Genomic DNA, 9,793 nt, shown 5'->3' with positions numbered 1-9,793 from the left:
ATGACACCACCACAAGGGGCCCTCCCATCCTTGATCACTAACTGAGAAAATGCCTTACAGCTGAATCTCATGGAGGCACTTCCTCAAGGGAGACTCCTTTCTCTGTGATAACTCCAACTTGTATCAAGTTGACACACAAAACCAACCAGTACACTAATGCCAAATATTAATAAATGTGCAATTACTTATGTATTAATGGGTTAGAAGATGCTCTAAATATTTTTCATGTTATGTACAAATTGTGCAGTGATAAACATTCTCTCTGTCTTTTCTAAACTGCTACTAAGTGTATCTGAGCATAGTGTTCTTTACTGTTGTTTACTTAATGTAATTTTACAACTGTACCTGACTATGATACTTGAACATTTATCATGTAACTCTGCTTAAAATATACAATCTTATAATAATAATGGCACTTATAATACAGAGTGTAAATCAAGGCTATTAAAGTTCAAAACCAACAATGCATTTCCTTGTAACATTTTAATCATTACAAAATATTGTTATTCTTTCTACAATACTTTCTATTTTATTAGTATAGAAGAAAAAATTACTTAGAATAAAGTCTTGAAGTTTCTTTGTAGTTAAATTTAGCACTCATTTAAAATGAGCTGGGAACTTTTTACTATGAAGTTTTTGGAATTTGTGATGGATTCTATATATCATTTCACAGTTCTCTATGTCCCCAAAGCAGAGTAAGCTGTATAGAATTACACAGGAAAATCTCTAGTTTTCCAAAATTCAGTAAAGCACAATAGCTTTAATGTTCAGCTTATTCTTTGAGGATGTAGCTATCTGACACAGTGAATATATGTCATAGTAATACAATTTAAACAGTGATTCCATTTATCATCAATACAACAAATAATTAAAAATCAATTCACATACAAAGAGATATAATTTTTATATATGTGAGTATGTATCTTCATTGGGCAAAAAGTTGTGGAAAATACATTAAGGAATATAGGAAACAAAAGCTGTTTTGTAAGATTGGAATTATTTTATATCTGAAACATTATAAAGAGATTCACTAATTTTGTACAGAATGTAAGAAGTTCATATGCACCAAAAAAGATAATGTTTTCAGGAAAATATTCATTTCTGATAGAAAGATCCTTTTCAGATTACAGGAAAACTAATGTGCTAAGAAACAGCTCTTTTAAAAGTAAAGATAGTCTTAATTTATATTTGATAATAGTGATGACAGTAAATATTTTTAAAATAGCAATAAAAGGTAATAAGAAAGAAACTCAATATTGGAACAAATTATTTGTACATAATTTTGATAAGTTTTTGTATGTTTGTTTCTATTTTTGTTTTGTTTGTTTATTTTACTTTATCTTGGCCACTAATTTTAATTTCTGAATCTATGCATAATCAACTTGCCAGGTGTAAAAGCAAAGCTGCTGCTACAGCCTATGAAGAACTCTAAATATAAAACCTTCATGTTATTCTGCTAATGGGTTCCACTGAATAATTCATCACCAATAATAATAATAAGGAAATGCTATCCTGTAATCCTGAGTCATGATTCAGGTGGTAATTCACTTCTCATAAAGTGACCCCCCACCTTTTAAATGTACCACTTTATTCATGCTGTCAGGAAGGAAAAGTGGCAGCACACTAGGGATGTGGGCACACCAGCAGAGGCTAGGGATTTTTCTGGTGATGTAATCTGTGTTCTCCTGATTCAGGACAGGACCAGAGAAAGGATGGAGAGTCAGATGTCAATTCCTATTACAGAGACTGGGAAGTGAAAAAAAAAATAGCTTGAACAACAGATGATAAGTTTTTCAGAAACCATCCTGAGTATATACTCCTGTTTTATTGGTTTCCTTATTAGTATGTGTTCACACAATTTCATTGGAATTTATTAGTGTGTGGCTGTGCGCACCCACATGGGAGTGCTGGCATGCAGGGACATCTAGAGACCAGATATTGATAAGTGCCTATTTTGATTGGTCCCTGCTTTATCTTTGGAGATATATTTCTTACACAACCTGCTGATCACCAGTTGGTTGAACTAGCTGGTCAGCAAGTCCCCGTGATATTCCAGTCTTGGCCTCCACTGCTGGGACTAGATGCAAATACTACCACTACTGTCTTTTTTTAATGAGATGCTCATGTTCTGATGTGAGGTCCCTATGATTGCATGGTAGGTCATTTACACTGAGACATATAACAAATCTTCACTTTTTCATAGAGCATATTTATTTTATGGTGTATATATTATATGAAGTATATTGTGTGGTCATGGAGTATTTGAAATTTGTTTTGGATGAAATTATGTCACATATTTTATTTGGATTTGTATCAACATATTAAAGTTTGTTTTTTACAACAATGAAATTTCTCTCATTGGGTTTTTGTATTGTATTCGTTTGCTAGAGATGTGATGAATTATAAAACCTGTGGGTCTGAAACCTTGGAGATAAAATGTCTCCCTGTTTTAGAAGTTTGAAGAGAAGATGTAGATGTCACAAGGGTTGTTCCAGTTGAGAACTCTAGATTCTTCCAATTTTCTCTAATTCTTGGCATTCATACTCTTAGAGGAACTGTCCTATTCTTTGCCTTAATGTGCACAGGTTTTTTGTTTTGTTTTTCCTTGTGAGCATTTCCAAATCCATATGTTCCTATTTTCCCAGGAACATGGGCTGGCATAAAGCCCATTCTGCAGATTCAAATTATCAGGGTCATGAAAATTATCAGGGTCACATGTAGAGAGGACTAGAAATTTGACATATTTCAAAAGAAGCAATTTAAGTCACAGCAGATGTTAAAGTACTAAAGATTCTGATTAAAATTTCACTCAAGGTACTGACAATTTACCCTCTCATAGGTTCTCTGTGTCTTATACATTAAGAAAAGTGGAGAGACATCAGGAGTTTTTGTTTCCAGAAAGTCTGGTGAACAAGGATCCATTTACTTAGTTGAGAAAGGTGAGTGAAACAAATTTGGAAGAGAAATTAAATGTTTGAAGAATTTTTAAAAATTAAATGGAACATTGGAAATAACACTGGAAAGAATTTTATGTGTTTATGATATTCATAACTGAAGTCAAATCAGGAAACCTCCCAAAATAAAAAAATTCAAGCAGCTAAAAGCACACAGCTTGAGCTGTGCCTAACTTTTATACACGTAACTATTAAAAATGTTTAAACAATCTCAAAATGTGAAAAACTGTTCTTTTCATCAAATTGAATGATGATTGGTATTCATATCATATATAAAATATCTAAGTTAGAATAAAGGAAACCATATAATTATCTAAAAAAAAAAAAGAACCTAAGTATCTGAATCAAAATAAGGAAGAAAGTCTAACTGAAAATATCAGAGTATATGCTCATATATTTAGTTGCCCAAGGAGTAAAAGCAAACTTTATACGATCCATTTCATTTAAAAAAATGGACATATTTCTTCCATTTCTGAAGTTTATAAAAACTATTTCTGACTTTTGGAAAGTCTGTGTTGTAAGTCATAAGAACTTAGTAGTTACTCATGAGTTCTGATTGACTTGTACCAAAATAGCAGCTCAAAATGCTAGTACATAAATATTAGAATTATTATTTTAGCATTAAGTGAAGTGACTAATAAAAAACAACTCAAGCAAGAGAAAACTCTAAATATAAATTAAACATTGTTAAGTTGCCCAGAAAAAATTAAATAGCAAAAATAAAGAGGAAAGGGAAGCAAAGAGGAAGGTAAGAGTGAAATAAAAGGAACAGAAACAAACAAAAAAGGGAGGAAAATGGCAGATAATTCATTGAAATATGCTAATACAAACAATCAAACCTACACAATTTGAGAATGAACAGGCTTTATGTAGAATTATCTCTTATACCTTCAGCAACTTTCCATTTACATAAAACACACAATCATACATATAATATATTTACGTGACTATTTTGTTAACAGTGAAGTGCATTTATTATTAGATTTGTTTCGATGAAAATATATTTATGATAATGATTATTTGATCAAGCTATAAAAAGCCAGCTAAGTAGGTTGCCCAACTACAAAAATTAATCTCTGCCCTCAAGCTGTTTTCTTTTCCTTGTATCTATCAAACATGATAAACAAACATAAAAAGGTTTGAATATACCTCAAGGAACAAACATCCTTTGCAGTTATGGCAGGATACCTGGATCAAGTAAAATTTTATAATTTTCCATCAGGGTGTACTAAGTTAATTCTTGCCAATAATTATCACAATTATATGATACTGTAGAGTAGGTGAAAAGCACAGACATAAAGTTGAAGTCTATACAATATCTATAATTTGCATTTTCTAATGGGTCCTTCAAGGAGAATTTACATATAAATGTGAGTGTGTTTTGAGATAATTCTTGTAGTCAGAGAAAGGAGAGTTTAGACCATGGAGTATGTTTAGACTAAGTTTTATAGGCTGCTCTTGCAGTCTGTGGCATGATACATGATAGCTCATATGACAACCCAAATCTTAGCTATATTGATGGATGTTTCAACTAAATCCATGTTTAAAAATTCCTCAGCATGTCCTATAGGGCGCCTTTCATAAAATTCCAGTATCTTGTACTTCAATTGACCTAAGTTTTACTTTGAAACTGAACTGATAAGTATAATTCTTCCTCAAACATTTCACCTATAGACCCTGGATATTGTATATACTTCAAGTTTATGTGTGTGCTTCTCACTATTCTACAGCATAATATAATTGTGATAATCATCACATGATTCCTCAGCAGCTAGGATAAGGTGAGAATACCTAATTCTATATATTTATTCACTTTCCCATGGTTCAGCATTTCTTGAGAAACACAGGACATAACACCCATTTTTCCTTCCACAGTTGTGTTGCAAAGAGGCCATCAACACACGAGATTACAAGTTTCTTTTCGCTGGTGAGCTACCGGCTCTGATGAGAGAGACCAGTACATTCAATAAACTGTCTTGTTCTCATTCTGTTATTGACTAAAGTTGTAAACATAATCTTTTTTAAATTTATGGCTTGATATTCATAAAAGCTGAAAAATCATGTCATAAAAAAAGATTAAATTTAATATGTTTTCAGTTTAATGAGTTAAATTCATAGTATGAGGGTGATGTGGTTAAAGGAGAACAATTCAACAACTTGAATTACTGCATTTCAAATTTTAAAAGAAACTGTGTCATACAGTGGCCAAGAAATTTGAGGCGAGAGAAAAAAAATTTTACAAAGTGAAACACCCTGACTTATAATTATTTAAGCTAATTTTTCTACTTATGTTTAAAAATATCCAGTTTTCTTGGAATACAGACCATGTAATTATATTTTTTTTTCTGAATCAAAGACTTTCTGTTGGCTATGCTTTTTTCAGATTGCACCAGTACACCATCATTATCAGTCAAACAAAGTATAAATAATAAGTCCTGGTAAAAGATCCCTGGCTGAATTGCCAGAATTCTTGTGCTTGAGTATAAAATACATGTTTGAATTTTGAGATGTCACAACGTGAGGTGTCAGATATATAATTTTAAAGTATGTGAGACGGGAAAGAAAGTATCCAAAATTCAGAAGAAAATCTGTATTCAACCTTTCCTTTTGTAATACTAAAGATTAAAAAAAAAATGTGAGCTTTTTCTTAGCAAATATATGTATAAAGCAAAAGCAGATTTTGAGGATTGTTATGTCTATAGTTATAGTAATCACTAATTCAGTTAGATGACTGATATTATGTCAAATTTAAAATTTTAGCATAGTTTGAAGGTTTCTAAATTTGTATATAGAAAGAACATGAGCATTAGCAAAGTAGTATATTATTGACTATGAAGGCCATTAGCAGTATTATAACAGAAGTCAGTCACAGCAGAGACACCATGATTACAAATACAACATCACTCCTAAGAAGGTTATCTTTTGACTGTGACATCTTGAAAAATAATTTTATAAAGCAGATCATATATACAAGACAAAATGGCAAAGGGAAGACATTAACATTCCAAAAGGGAGAAGTAGAGCATAGTGAGAAAAGCAAACAGGATGAAATCCCAGCAGGAGGAACTCCAAATCCTGTAGCAAAGTGTTCCATATTCACTTAGCCAGCTGTGACCCTCCAGCTGCCTGTAACACATATGGCTCCCCTGGTCTAGCTCCATTTCCCGTCTTCAGTTTTCCCTGAAAGATATCTCGTAGCTCTGGCATCTCCAGAAGATTGAAGCCACCGATAAAAACCTAAACTTCACTTTCATAGCTTTATACAACGATCTTCACAGCCTCCTAGCCTCTCAGGGCCTTCTCATAAAAGCTCCAGCACCACCACAGTTTGTCTGGCTCTCAACAGCTCTCTGAAATTGCAGAGGTAAAACCCACAACCACTCATTCTTAAATTATATATCATCTCTATAATCCAATACCATGTAGACATTGACAGATTTGAATGTCAGCTTGGCATGGACCCTCACTTCCTTTCAACAACATTAGCAGCAGTTTGATGAAGTTTTGGGAACTCTTTGGGCTTTTCCTCTGATGTTAGAGTCTGATTGGTGCAGTTACAAGGAGGCCAAACTTCTTATTGACCCAGTACAGAGAGGGGGACATTTCCTCAACTATCCTAATCTTAAAGATTATGTTTCTTTTCAACACAAGACTTGACTGCAATATTACATTACATAGTGTTGTTTTCTTTCCATGCTGTACATTTGTTGTTTCTATTTCATTTGCTCATTTTCATTATAAACTTCGTAAGGGAAATCAGTAATAAATTTTCCTCAGTTTCAACATTATATGGATGTGGCAGTTTGAATAAAAATGTCCTCCCATACCCATAGACTAAGAGATTTTAATGATGACCACGGAGTGGCACTAATAGGAGCTGTGACCATGTGTAGGGAAGGTATGGCATACTTTAGAGACAGTGTGTCACTGGGGGAGGGCTTTGATTTTTTAGATGTTCAAGTCAAGTCCAGTCTCCTCTCTCTCAGTCTCTCGGTCTCTCAGTCTCTCAGTCTCTCTGTCTCTGTCTCTGTCTCTTACTCTGTCTCTCTCTTTCTCTCTCTCTCTCTCTCTCTCTCTCTCTCTCTTTCTCTCTCTCTCTCTCTCTCTCTCTCTCTCTCTCTCTCTCTCTCTCTCTCTCTCTCTCTCTCTCTCTCTCTCTGCTTATTTTCTGAAAATCAAGTTGCAGAACTCTCAGGGGCGGTTCTTCAACTTCTAATAGTCTTATAATAAATTTATAACTTGACTTTTGAGAAAGAAAAACACATATAAATGATGATATCAATGCTTACGCTGTTGAAATTTCTTTTTTTTAAAGATTTATTTTATTTATTATTATAAATGAGTACACTGTAGCTGTCTTTGGACCACCAGAAGAGGGTGTCAGATTTCATTACAGGTGGTTGTAAGCCACCATGTGGTTGCTGGGATTTGAACTCACGACCTTCAGAAGAATAGTCAGTGCTTCTGCCAGCTGAGCCATCTCACCAGCCCCAGTGTTGAAATTTTTTAATGGCTTCTTTGGAATAACCTGATTTTGAGACTACCAGTTAATTCTCTTTGTTCTTTGTTACTTTATCCTATTCTTTATTTGCCACAATATTTTGCTGTATTTTGAAGTCTTTAAGTTCTCATATGATCGTTTCTGAAGGATATTTGAGAAAGTTTCTGTATTCTTGGATATATTTTTATACTTTAATAAGATTTATTATTTGATTGATGTGATAATTGATCTCCTGGTTTAAAGATATATTTTTATTCTTTATATTCTCTGTACTGTTACTGGTAAGTTCATGCCAATATCAATATTTTCCTTTCTTGTAGGAGTCCTATTTGCATATTTAGAAACTATATTTTCTGATATGCAGAAAATCTTGTAAAGAGGGATTTTTTTTAAAAAAAAATTACACCCAGTAGAATTTTGAAATCTGGGGATCCCAGTTCTGTATGAGTTCTGTGAGATTTATTTTTTAATTGATTTTCTTTCCTTTCATTTTTTTTCATTTCATAGTGATTCTAATTTAAAGTATCAAGCATCATAAACTGTTCATCACTATTATTTACCTTCTCTAATAATTTCTGCTCTTGACTTTTAATATTGCCTATTGGGAGATTTTCTTACTTTTATATTTCAGATTTTTCTTTATTACTTTAGCTTAATTAAGCATCTTCTTAATATCTAATTAATTTTTAAAGTTCTCATAAGTCTTTACTGCCCCATATTTCCCTACTTTTTCTTTTTCTCTTTTTCAACATAGATTCTCTTCTCATACAATATGTTCTAATTATAGTTTCCCTTTGCTCTACTCCTCCCAGTTCCTCCTTCTCTTCCCTCTACATCTGTTCTCTTTCTGACTCTCATTAAAAACAACAGGCAAAATAAACATAAGATAAAGCAAACACTCTCATAATGAAGTTGGACAAGACAATCCAACAAAAGGGAAAGAGGCCAAAGAGAAGACACAAGAGTCAAGGACCTAATTGTTCTTTCACTCAGGAGTCCATTAAAATACTAAGCTAACTGTTAAAATACTTATGCAGAGGACCTGGTGCAGACCCTTGTAGGCCCTCTGCTTGCTACTTCAGGCTATGTGAGATTATTTATACCTTGCTTTTTTGATTCAGAGGGCCTTGTTCTGCTGGTGTTCTTCATCCAGTCTGGCTCTGACACATTCTCTGCTTCCTATTATAATGTATTGAGCTCACATGGGAGGGGTTTGATAAAGACCCCCCTTTTACACTCTCTCTCTGAGCTCACATGGGAGGGGTTTGATAAAGACACCCCTTTTAGACTCTCTCTCTGAGCTCACATGGGAGGGGTTTGATAAAGACACCCCTTTTAGACTCTCTCTCTCTGAGCTCACATGGGAGGGGTTTGATAAAGACACCCCTTTTAGACTCTCTCTCTGAGCTCACATGGGAGGGGTTTGATAAAGACACCCCTTTCAGACTCTCTCTCTGAGCTCACATGGGAGAGGTTTGATAAAGACACCCCTTTCAGACTCTCTCTCTCTGTATAACATCTGTCTGTGAGTTTCTGCATATACTCCCATTTTCTGCCAGAGAAAGCTTTTCTGATAATGACTGAATAAGGCACTGATCTATTCCTACAATAAAAGTATCACTAGGAGTCATTCTGTTTTTTGTTTGTTTGTAGTTTGTTTGTTTTTAGACCAGTAGTATTTGGTTTTACCCTATGTCTTTGAGCTACTGAGACTCTTGGTTGTTGGTTACCCAAGCAGTACTGGATATGGGTTTCTTCTCATGGTGTAGACCTTAGGTCAAATCAGACATTGGTTGACTACTTCCATTGTCCTAGTACAACCTGAAGGCAGGGTAGATTGTAGGTCAAAGATTTGGTGTTTGGGTTGGTGTTTACTTTTCTTTTGGTAACCTGCAGAGTACATTTCTTCACTAAAGATATCAGAATGAAAGGGTGAGGAGTCCATACAGGCACTAGCTCCACTTCTTATGTTTAGTGAGGTGCATGGGTATTATCCTTGGCAACAGGGTCCCCTTGTCTTTTTGTAGAGAGCAACCCATTGTCTTAGCAATAGTATGAGTTGTTTGGGAATTTTATGTGATCTCTTTGGTGAACAACTCAATTGAATAAAACCTAGTCTTACCATTAGAGGTCTGGATTGGTAAGGAGGGCTGACCAGTTGAGACTCCATAGCCCTTATTCTTTTCAAATATTATTTTATAACTATATTAAAACACTTTTAAATGTCCTTTTCTTGCCTAGGATTTTGTACTATGAGCTCTTTCCTTTATTTATTTTTTTTATTTTAGATATTTTCTTTATTTACATGTAAATTTCTCCATTCCCCGTTTCCCCTCCA

The sequence above is a fragment of the Mastomys coucha genome, unplaced genomic scaffold, assembly GCF_008632895.1.
Source record: "Mastomys coucha isolate ucsf_1 unplaced genomic scaffold, UCSF_Mcou_1 pScaffold13, whole genome shotgun sequence".
NCBI classification, from domain to species: domain Eukaryota; kingdom Metazoa; phylum Chordata; class Mammalia; order Rodentia; family Muridae; genus Mastomys; species Mastomys coucha.
Note: the sequence above shows the minus strand (reverse complement) of the source record.